The sequence below is a fragment of the Fundulus heteroclitus genome, chromosome 11 (assembly GCF_011125445.2).
Source record: "Fundulus heteroclitus isolate FHET01 chromosome 11, MU-UCD_Fhet_4.1, whole genome shotgun sequence".
NCBI classification, from domain to species: domain Eukaryota; kingdom Metazoa; phylum Chordata; class Actinopteri; order Cyprinodontiformes; family Fundulidae; genus Fundulus; species Fundulus heteroclitus.
The window spans coordinates 16,193,979-16,206,763 of record NC_046371.1 but is presented as its reverse complement, the minus strand read 5'-3'; positions in this window follow the sequence as shown (position 1 = coordinate 16,206,763).

The window sequence follows — 12,785 nt, the reverse complement described above, 5'->3', positions numbered from 1 at the left end:
TTAATGGCTGCCATGTCAACAGATTCTCCCACCTGAGCTGCGGATCTCTGCAGCTCTTCCAGAGCTCCCAGGGGCTCTTGTTGCCAGGTTGCCAGTTTAGGTGGGTGACCACGTATTGGTAGGTTTTGCAATTTTGTTCCACACTTCACAGGTTTTCATGTAAAAAACATACATACAAAACATACAAAAAACATACAAAACTAATGTATACCATTAAAGTTGGTGGTAACATGACAAAGTGTGGAAAGATTTTGGAAGAAATATGAATAATTTTTCAAAGGCACGTTATGAAGAAGATGTGACAGTATTTGCTCAGGTTTTAAACCTCCAATGTTTGGAGTCCAGCTAAAAAAAAAAACTTACACAGGAAAACTTAAAGTAGAGTGGAAAGTAGCTATTCATTAGGGTCGCGTTAAGTGCCACACATTCGGCCACACAAAGACTTTACACTTTCTAGCTTCAAACAACTTAGCAGGTTTTTAGGTAAAAAAATGTGGTCTCACTTTGTTTAATGTGCTGCTAATTAAAAGTCTGCAGTCGAGGGAAGATTCAGCAATGTTCCCTCGTCCATGACATCATCTCATCTCATCACATTGACCTCGCAGCGTTCATGCTATAAGTGAACACTCCTGACAAACAGTTGGCTCCCTGCAGCAGTCTTTGAAATGGGACTCTGTGATTTGACGTTGGCGATATCCTTGTCAGTAACTCTGGATTAACAAAGGCTTAAGGTTTTGTTCCACTAACATGGAAAGCAGAGCGCGTGCATAACGGATGTTATCATAAACATCTCTGCTATAGGATGTCAGCCCACAATGTGGTTCAGGTTTACATGTGAAGACTCATGGCTGAACAGTTTGATTGGGTTCATAAAGACTTTATCACAGAAATCTGGGTAAGCTGTTTGTTCTTTCAGCCTCATTGTTTCACAGTAAAAAAGCAGGATGGACAATCTTATCTGATCAAACTCAAAATAGAGCATTTCCAATAACAAATACAAAGAAATTGCTTTACTGATTACAATTTCGTTATTTAATTATAAAGCAGTATTTACCCAACTACAGGTTTCTTCTGTTCTTGCTTTCCTCTTACATTTAAGAACTTTATATATTAGACAAAGGTAACCGTCGTACACTAAATGCATGTTTTCAAACAGCATTTTTGTAGAAGTTACATGAAGAAATTGTAATTTTCAGTAGAAAGTTGTAGTTATTATAACATTAAAGAAAAATGTCTATAATTTTCTAAACGAAACAACTTTTTTCTCAAAGCAAATATTGTTGAGTGTGAATATGCAGGCTGTGTCATGGGAATGTACTGTATTTTGTAATGATGTTTCTGTATGAACTGCCTTCAGTGTATATAGAGGGATTAGTTCAGTTCAGGTTGTGCTTTATTCAACTTTACCTTTTCATTATTACACTGATACAGATAAATGTCACAAATAATATGTTACTTTAATGGGTCTGGCTCTTGGTTTTTATATGTTCTAGTCTGTAATATTTAATTTTACATTACTAATTATTAACAATGGTTCTTGGATTTTATTACCAATAAGTAAAAACTTTTCATCTTCTACCACACTTAGTTTTATATTTTGAGACCAAGTTTCAGCATAAAATCTGATTTTCTGGTTTATTGCCCTGTTTAATGAAGACGTAAAACATAACATGCTATTTTCTCCAATCACAGGATATGTGAGGTACTGTTCTGTATATAAACTGCTTGTCTTGCAAAGTGCCTTGAGAAATTTGTTGTGTATTGACACTACATGGTAAATGGTAAATGGTAAATGGCTTGTACTTGTATAGCGCTTTAACTAGTCTTGACGACCTCCAAAGCGCTTTACACTACAGTTCAGTCATTCACCCATTCACACACACATTCACATCCTGACGGTGGTGAGCTATGTTAGTAGCCACAGCTGCCCTGGGGCAGACTGACAGAGGTGAGGCTGCCATGCACCGGCGCCACCGGTCCCTCTGACCACCGCCAGCAGGCAATGTGGGTTAAGTGTCTTGCCCAAGGACACAACGACAGACACAGACAGAGCAGGGAATCGAACCGGCAACCCGCCAATTGCAAGACAGACTCCCTAACCTCTGTGCCACATCGCCCCATACATAAACTGATATAACAATTTTTAATTATTATTTTATTAGGAAACAAATCAACCCAAACATTAAAAAAAATCCTTGATAACTTATGTATTAATCATGATTGACCACATATTTGGATCAATTGCACCGGTCTCACCTTGATTAATACCAGATATGCAAGAATTAAATTACACAGGACCTGTATGACATCATGAACTAGGCTAAATTAAAAATAGAAATCACCACAGCATTCCTTGTTCTAAAGAAAATAAAAAAACAGATAAGAAACAAAGGGTCTTCTATTTGTCTAGTAACAGTTACCAACCCATTTCTGAGGATGTCGGACTGCATCAAAATGCAGCGAGATCCACTGACCACAAATTAAGAAAACGTGGAACAGTCTGACCCTTCCCAGGAGCCAAATAAAATTACTTCAGGAGTGCATTGAAGACTCATCCAGAACAACATTTACAGCACTGCCAGTTTTATTTGCCTTAGTTATGGTCAGTGTTCATGATTTATTGATAAGAAACAAAACTGTGCTAAAATGGCATTTATAAAGGAGTTCAAGGGCTAAAACCACTGCTGACAAACAGCTCAAAGACACTGTATGTCAGAAACTGCTTAAACTCCTGATTATATCTAAAATAGTTACACTAGACAGCCAGCTGGCTGTGAATTTTAAATGACAAGGATAATTAAGGCAGGGAAATATGAGTAGAACAGTTAAACAACAAACTACAGCCAGAGCACCTTAAAGCAATTGTCTTTTTTTAGACAAAACTTTGTAAACGTGAAGATCATTGATGGCTATGAAAATTATCTGCTTACACAGCATTACCAGCCGTCTGAAGTTTTATAGGCATCACATGGTGTGGTTGCTTAATGGTATATATCCACGTTGTATGCCTATGCAAGAAAAGACCAGTTGATTATTATAAAATAAGGCTTTATACTTTAAGTGTCCATCCAGATAGTGTTTGAACAGTCATTTTTGAGCCTAAAACTTTTTTGAGCCTAAAACTAACCCTCTCAGGATGCGATGAGCAGCTATAAACAGACGTGGCGCCGTCTACCGGCAGCACCGCAGAATTATAAGAACGCAATATGGCGACTAGTAAATCAAAATTAAATAATGCCAGACTGAGCCTGACCCCTCTGAAGTGCATTGCGGTAAAGCAGCAGCTCGGCGTGATCGAAAAGCAGCCATCATGAATTAAATAAACTGATCTACAGCAACTCTAAGAGCCTCATATCAGGATATCACAGAGAAATTAATTACTCATTCATAAACGGCAAAACAATAACTAATATGCCAACAGGACGTAATAAGCTTACACAAAAACTTTGTATGCAACCAGAGTGAGTTACTGACACATACATTTAAAAATGTGAAATAACGTGGCTATGCACCTTTAAGGCTTGGTGGGTTTATAGTGAAATTGACTTTGATGTACAGATGTTACAGTGCAGGAACCAAAGGGTATGTGATGGATCCGACGTCCTTAAGGTTTTAGTTGTCCTACACAGAATACATTATGGGATGATCATCATATTTTAATGGCATTAAGACGTCACGCCACGCAATGGTCTCTACGCTGCCGAGTGGCTTCCCACAACTGGCATCAGCTGGACTCCAGGTTTACTGCTTCTGGTCTGGGCCGCCATTAAACCCTAGTCAGAGTGAGATGACTATGTTTGGAGTGGTACTGTAAGCGAGAAGCCTGGACTGGCGTCATGGAAATGGTGTCGAATCATGTTCAGGAATGAATCTCGGTTTGGTTTTACCATGGTTTGTAGTCATGACAATCACGGACATGATGACAGAGGGGAAAAAAGGTAAAACCCTGCCAGGGTTGTGGAGAGAAAACCTGATGATTTACATGATCAACAACAACCGCCTCATTTCATTTCCACAATCCACCTTTTGCAGATCAAGTTAGTTATCATAGGTCCATCCTCCACACATTTTAGATTTAAAGTTAGTGTTCCTTTAAGACTCGGTGGGAATCCCAACAAACTCCTCATGAATCACTATAACCACAGCAAGACAAGAATAACACGATTAGCTTAAGCAGTGATGGAGGTGGTACACATGGACCTTTCCCACAGAGCGGTGAGGTCATGGTGTTTGGCCTGAGGTTTGCTGAGACCTCTGGAGATAATGGAGCCTTATCTCTGAAGACATAACGAAAACGTCAAGCCTCCGCTGACTCGTCGGCTCTGCAAATACAAGTCAGAAAACGGACTAATATGGAACAAGTCTACAGAGATGGGCGGCTAGATGTTTTAATCGATATCCAACAGCTGGATTTGATTAGAGTGACTCAGTTTGTGTTAAATTTATATGAATAGTTAAGCATTTGTAGTAAAGTTGTTTAGTTTATTTATTTGTATAACAGTCTAATGCATTAAAAACTGAGAAATCAATATAATATTTGACATATCAATTGTAAAGCATCTCCCCAAAACCCCTTTATTAGATGTTAAACCAGACTTTCCACCTACTGAAGCGATTCTGCAATCGTGTATGATTGATGGCACGGCTCAGCAGACAGCTCTGATAGTCTATAAAAAGATTGCAGTAACTTAATTGGGGTTTTTTGTTTCTCTCTCTCAATCTTGTGTCTAAGAAAGGGCACTATTCATAGTTTTAGCATCTAGGTCACAGTTTCAGCTGCCAAAATGTGTCATTGTTTATATCAGAGCTGCCCGATTGTTTCTGACTCTATGTATGGTCTCGAGGACAGGACTCACCGCAGGCGTTCACAGAAAACAGAGCTCACAAACTCAGCTGCCAGAGTCTGAGTGGCAGCTCACCCCGACTGCCTCCCTCTGCTGTTCTCCTCCGGACTCTTTTGTTTTCCCTGTCCTTCGTAAACTGATTAAGCTCTCCTGTTGCGTTTTGGACGCGATTCAAGCGCCGAACAGTCATGGCTCTGGCATGCGCTGGCAACACATACGTTGGACAGACCCAGCTCAGGCTCGCACGTGCGTTTGTGCAGAGGAAAGGCCAGTTTTGCTGCGTTCTTGCGTTTTTTTTTCGAGTCTAGATTATCGAGTGGAAAGAGATAAGAGTAATTGCAACATTAAAGTATCGGTTTTGTTCGTTACGCTAAGTCTTTATGTCCCCTGAGTAAAAACTGTCAACTTTTGAAAAATTACAGCAGATAGTCCAAATTTTCCATCTGTATTGGTAATTTTGTTGTCTGTCTGCAGATCTGCCACGCATCAAGCTGTTCTTCATTTATCCATGTTCACTGAGAATAGCAACCACTCACTTCCAGAATGATTATTGTTCCTACCTGAAAAAAAGTACGGTAGACATGTACACCTGTTTAATGCACTCTAACAGACTTAATGTTTTATTTCACATCACGCTTTCCCGTCTCCAATCTGGAATTTTCTTACATTACTTTGCATAGTTCTGGTCAATTAAATGTTTTAAGATGTTTGGTTAACCGTGACATGTTATTTTGTAAAAGTAATTTGGTACTGGATAATCCTGAAGTGGAAGACAACAGGGTTTTCTTAAGTTTCAAACAAAAATTTGAAAAGTGTAGCATCTATTTGAAATCAGCCCACTGATTCAGTACTTTTCAGAACCCCCATTAGCTACAAACATTTTAGAGTATGTCAATACCTGCTTTGCAGATCTGGAAATTTTTTGCCTATTTTTCTTTACAGATAGCTCAAGCTCAGCCAAGTTGGACTAAGAATGTCTCTGGACCTCAGTTATTAAATGTATGTTTCCCTGTCACATTTGGTCTGCTTTAAAAGGACCAGAGTTTGTTTCCCCCCCTTGGTCTGGACCTTTTTATGCAAACTACCAGATCAAGACCCACTTTTTGAAACCGCTCTAGTCATTTCTTTCCAATGTGAGAAACGATCGTCACACGCGTGGCTCTTTGACGAGGCCATTCCTACACATGAATATGCATTCTATGGCAGCTAAGATGGTGTCTTTAGGGTTTTTGCCCTACTGGAAGGTGACCCTCAGCCTCAGTCTTAAGTCTTTTGCTGCCTCTAACAGGTCTTCCTCCAGGTTTCCCCTCAGTTAAGCTTCAATCTTCTTCCAGTAAACTCTAACCAGTTTTTCTGCCCACAGTGAAGAATAGTATTACCTCAACATGATACTGCCACCACCATGTTTCCCCATGAGGTTAGTGATTTGGTTCATTGTGATATTTAACATTAAATATAATTAATTTTTTTCATTGCCTTGTGTTAAACTATCTTTAAAATTTAATCCATAATTGTTTTCCACAAGGTGATGATATTTTCTATGAACTTTAAATCTCTCTATTGGCATATCTGAAATGTAATACAAAACACTGTTTGTCTGATAGCTTTTATTAAAAAATGTGCACAAAAGATTTATCAGAACTAATGCTATAGTATGTATAATTTTCATGAATGCCATAGTGTGAAGTTAATACCGCCATACATAAAAACTTTAGGAATAGAAATATTGCCCCATATTTTTATATCCAAAGAACACAAGTACAGCAATTTATTTACAACAAACTTTTGAGAATGAAAATAAATATTTGCATAAGAGTTGCATAATGATGGGAAAATAATACATTTCTGGTATATTGTAAAGGGAAAAGATAGATTTGTTTTTACATTAAAGTTGCATTTAAGAGTTAAAATGTCAATTGATTAATATTGAGGTATACTGAGGACTGAATCTAATAATAATGTTCATTGAAAAAGTGTTTTTTTCCATGTCCAAGAATTAAAACATTTCGGGACCACAGAGGGCTCAGTCAATGTGTACTTACCCATGCTTTAGGGCTGACAAATAGATTAAGATGAAATACTTGTAACAAAATGGCTAAAAGCTGACCTCAAATCACAGTTGTCGCTCTAGCCTCCACCGGGGCAGCTTGCTCTGATACAAGCTGCACTGAAAGCCTCTTAAAAATTTTAGTGTACTGTCAGCAGTTAAAACTGTGCTCCTTTCAAAGGTTAGCTCCTGTGTTGTCTTCATCACAGAAGTTTATGCAGCAAAACAGAAATGGCTAAACAGATCAATGCCAACCATACTGTGCTGTGCATATTTAACCTGTGAAAGCTCAGCTGTCTGGTTTAGGTTTGCTGTGAGAGACAATGCAGCTGGATAGCATCACGGGAGTCCGACCCGTCGGGTTTGCCACCTGTCCTCTGCAGCCGTGGGATTTGGCTGACATTACTCATATAGATAACAAACTGACTGATGGAGGTTGCACTGTTAGTGTGAGTTTATACAGTCAGCAGTTAGTCAGTCACCTGATTAACTTGTTGAAACTGTTTTCTGTCTTACTTCGGCTCTCAATAATAACGCCCAGTTGTGCCATAAACCATTTTTTTGTCTAACTACTTCATGCCGCATATGGCCTCAGCAAGACAAGGTCTAAACCCATCGTTAAAATATTTTGTGATCCAAATGTATTAAATAAATATTTGCCTCAGAGATCTTCACACAGTACTCCATAATTGCAAAGTGAAAACGTTGTATGTCAAGGCACCCAAAACTAAACTTCGACTCCTGCTTCCACTGTTCATGCTTCAAATTTTTCCACAGCTTGATCGGAGACTATCTAGGAAAAACATTTAGTTGGCTTAATATGATTTGAAATGAAACACAATTGTTCATAAAAGATCTGCCAATTGACAGTGTATCTCATCTTGTGAAAGCTCCCCTGAGGCTGGATTGTGTCAAAGCACTAATGAATAGGATTTTAAAAACTAGTAGTATTGAACATCTGGAAAAGTACCCTGGTCTCCAAAAGTGGTAAAAGTTTGGAACTGTCAACATAAGTGAAGATAGGCATTGTTCAGAGAGGTGATAAAAAACCCCAACAGTCACTAAGCTGGAGGATCCAGTGTTCCCTTTTGGAGATGCACACATCCAGAATATTAACTATATAACTGTCACCAATCCACTCCACCAATCAGGCCTTTAAGGTAGAGTTACCAGATGGTCATAGTGTTCACTCTTGAAATTTACTAAATTCTCTGGTCTGGTGAAACAAACTTTTCCTGGCTGGAGAAATGACTGGTGATACCCCTGCTAAGACCATCCTTACTGTCAAGCATGGTTGTGGCAGTATCATGATGTGGGGATGTCACTCAGTCTCAGGAGCTGAGAAACTAATCTGTACATAAAGTAACCCGACAGGCAGAGACAGAGATTCTGCCACAAAAAAAACATAACAATAATAACCAGCTACAGGGTGCTTTACACCTTAGACTAAGGCTGAATAATTATATTCCAACTCAGCAAAGACCCAAAGAGTGGCTTCAGAAGGAGTCTGTGGATAACCAAAGGTCAACACGCACCCAGAGTCTGGATTTAAATCCTAATCAACATCTCCAGAAAGAGCCAAAAACTTTCTGTTTACACATTTTCCACATCCAACCTTCCTGACAGGATCTGCAGAGAGGAATTGTTTGATCTATCCAATAACATGTGAGCCCAGCTGGCACAAGTATACCAAGTAGACCGCATGGGTGTTATTGCTGCCAAAGGTGCTTCAATAAAGTATGGAGCAAAGGATGTGGATAATAAAGCACATGCCATTTATAACTTTCAAAAAAAAAAATTTCACTTTGTCCCTATGGGGAATGCTTTTGAAAAAATAATTTATTCAATCCATTCTGGAATTAGGCAGTAACATTAAAATGTGGGGAAAGTGAAGTACCATGAATATATGGATGCAATGTATCCGCTCAATGGTTGATGTGTTCCACAACTTGTCAAGACTTACCACAAGCACCAAAACACTTTGATCACACAAATACAGATGTTTGTACACAAGTAATGTGCACATTTCCTAAAAAGGACTTTATTTATTCAGTATTTGTTCTAAATAATTATCACTTTGCTGTGGCCTAAAACTAACATCTGTATGTTTGAAATTGTAATGCATAGATGTTTGAAGGGATGTTAAACCATTTGATCTTAGAGTATTTTCTTGTGATTTCACTTTGTTTGCCTTCAAGACCTGCTGTTTTCTAAAACATATACCTGGTACATCGCAACAGGATTCACAAAGTTAGAAGTAATTTAAAGAAAGATAAAATGTCTTTTAAAACTAATCAAGTGTTACTGCTCTGAGAACAAGCATGGTTACAATGTGCTAACATTTATTTTCAATACAGGGATAAGGTATGGTTTAAAGCAGTAACACAAACTAAGATGTATTTCTACAGTTCATACCAAACCAATGAGATCAGTTTTCTACCCAAAGCTTTTAAGGACGGAATCATAAATTATAACTGTGTGATAGATTTGTGAAAACACTATCTATGATGTGAGCACCTTGATGCTGAAATATTTATTAAGTATAAAGCCTTAAAACAATAATTAAAGAAGAGTATTTTAACAAAGACTGATGTAATTCCCCTCTGGACTGCGGCTGAACAATTAGACAAAATTGACAGCAGAATAATCCTTGTGTGTCTGTGCGCGCGCAAGTGCTGAGGTCTACTCCATTTATATACTGTCTGTATATGGGCTCCATAAGTGTTTTCCTTAATGCACAGAGCTAAAGCCTAAAATTAGGTAAATACAAGATTTAAATTAATGCCAAAGAATAACATATCAGTCAATTTTGTTCCAGCACATTGTAAAGTTGCTTCTATTAAAGAAAGCAATTTTAGCAATGCTTTCTTTTTTTTTTTTTTTTACAAAATGACCACATCTGCATTTCGTTCTCATCAGCTGTATGTTTATTATAGAAAATTAGTAGAATTCAAAAATGTGTGACTTTCCAATGCAAGATTTAACCAAAATACAAAGTTTGGTGTCATATGGGGATATAAAGGTGGTAAAAGCAAATGTAACCAAGAAAGGCTGACAAAGATCAGAGCATTAAGTGATTTGTTAGGTTTAGTAAACATGATGCTGGACAACAGACTTAACAGATTCTGATGCAGATTCTGAAGCATTTTCATCCAGTCGGACAGACATTTAACTTGAGAAATACTACAGCTTCAACAGATGTACAATGGAGCTTTGTTGGAAAGGAGCATCCAACAAAATAAACTGTATGGAGTTCAGGTTTATGTGTTTGAGCAAAAAATGATGGCTAAGGTGATCCATACATACGCTTTGACAGAGGCTAAAGTGAAGCAGAGACTGAAGTTGTGATGCAGATCATGATTGTCTTCAGAACTTCAGTACCTCAAACTGGTACGATTTCAATTCATATTCAATTTTGCTATGTTTTTATTTTATAAATTCTTACGTATGTGTGCCCCTTGTAAATATCATATCATGTTGCTGTTGTTTCATTTTTGTTACATACCATCAAAAGCATTAAGAGATTTAAAAAAATTATATCATGCTTTTTTTTAAGCCTTCTAGAGTCAACTATAGGCATATAAATGATGCCTTTGGCACTACAGAGTATTAATTTGTTAGAAAATATTAGTTGTTTTCTGGTGCTATATTTCCATAACCTGGCCAGCCAGATTGATAATGTGTAGCACTCTAGTTCTTCACATTATCAATCTGGTACTGCTCCTATTGAATCTGTTTGGGGAAAGGAGGGACATTCAGCAGAACTCCTTGAGCTGATTGGCCGAAGCAACGCCTAGTGCCCGCCTACCAAAGGTTGGTTTTCGCCAATCACGATATCAAATTAAAACGTAAGCAGCACGCATCATGAGAAACCACAAGAAGGTACGCATGTGTCCAAAGATTGCAGTTTGTTTTGGTTTGGCTGTGGGATCAACCGCTCTTCCTTTCGCCACACTGATATGTCCCGCCTTAAACCTCAATACTGCAACGTGATTGGCTCATTGAACCGTTTTTGATTCAGCCACAAACGATTGAAGCGGGAGCGGTTCAAGATGGATTCTTGTGTGTTTGTGAACGCACAAATACCGCAAGAACTAATCTTGCACGCAAGGTGATTATATATCCAGCCTGGAAGAAAAATGCTTCCTTTCGCTGCAACTCCACTTCTCCTCATGTGGGGTCACCCTAGAGCTGCTGCAGCATGGTATTAAGAAAAGAGCAGTTTCTGTCACTGTGGAGATTAGGTGCTAAAAGAGCCAATTTGTCTGAACTCTGAGCAGAAATGATGGCGCTCTGCCTCACATCAACGGTCGTTGGGCGTTTACTGGACAGGGGCGGTCAAGCTAGTTACTTTCTGGAGAGAGCAGGTAATCAACGCTTTACATAGATCAATAACGGACCACTTATTTTCCAGCACATTCGTGAGTTTTACTCAGACATGCATCACGCAAAATACCACTTTGACTATGATTTTGGTGAAAGAAAAGCATCATAACATAGTTAAAAGCTCAAAAAGTAAATTTTCCATGAAATAGGCCCTTATATAGATACAAACATGCTTCAAAGTGTGTGAGCAGAGTGGAGGACTTAATTTTGTGACTTGTGCAGAACTGAATTGGGTGTTGGGTTCTCTAAAACACACCCTACTTTTCATGTTGCTGTTAAAAACATACCTTTAATCCTCTTTGACATGCAATCATGATGGAGCAAGCTGGTTCAATTGGACAACAGCTGGTCTGTTTGCCTTGTGGTCATTCGTGTTAGTTGTTGCAGATGCTCAGAAATATAGTTGGTACATGCATTTATGATCTACTGTGTTTGTACCTTAAACAGTTAACGAAGCACCACCAATCATTTCAACACCTGCAGGGAGCAACTGATTACTGCCTATCACATGTCAGTGTCTCCCTCATCTTACCAGCAATGGGGCACTTTTGAGAGCAATTGACTAGATCTCATTGTGCATATTTTTAGCACCCAAACTGAAGAGAGACAAGTGAGAAACAAGTCTCAGAACATGGAGCGAAACCTGTAGGACAATAGACTGACAAATGCAGCAGAGGCTGCATCAAGCTTTGCTTGCACTAATTTGGTGTTGTACATCAACATCGGAACAGGCAAGATGATAGATGAGGCTCTTCGCTAATCTGAAGCCTTTCATGACTTGGGCTGGAAAATGAGAGGATTTCCGTCTAGTAATCGTCTCCATCTGGTCTTGATTATTTTTTTTGTGTGTGTGTGTGTTGACAGATGTACTCATCTATATCTGCTCAAGTTGGTTATTTTAACCCAAACAAGAAGATGAATGATCTCAGACTGCGTTACGGGGCCTTTTGCTGGAACAAAACAAGGTCTATGTAACAGATTGAGTGTTGAGGTTGTTTTGGGTAATTAACTTAATGTTTTTTCTATGGAATATATACAGCTGTGAAAAAAACACTTGTATGTTCTCTAAAATATTTAGATATACGTATATTTAATGTCAATTTTAATGTAGATTAATAGAAGGAAAATGTGGTGGACCGAGGTAAAAATGCATGAGGAGTCACAGGAAATTATTCAAAAGTTGGGTTTTTTATTTTTAACCCAAAAGCCAAAAGTACAAAAATGGTGGGTTCCAGAGTCATAAAAGAGGTCAAAAAAGAAAAACAAACTTTAACTGAAGCAAACTGTGCCCAAACTAACTGACTGCACAACCAAACATAACTGACCTTCAAAGAAATGACACACAAGGGTATATATACACTGGCTGATCAGACCAATAACACAATAGGGGTAATTAAAAGCAAACAAACAATCACAAATGACAAAACAAAGCAGTACAGTTAGGTTTAGCAATAAACTAATCTAAGAACAATGAAAAACACACAACCTCTAAATACAAACCCTAAGTG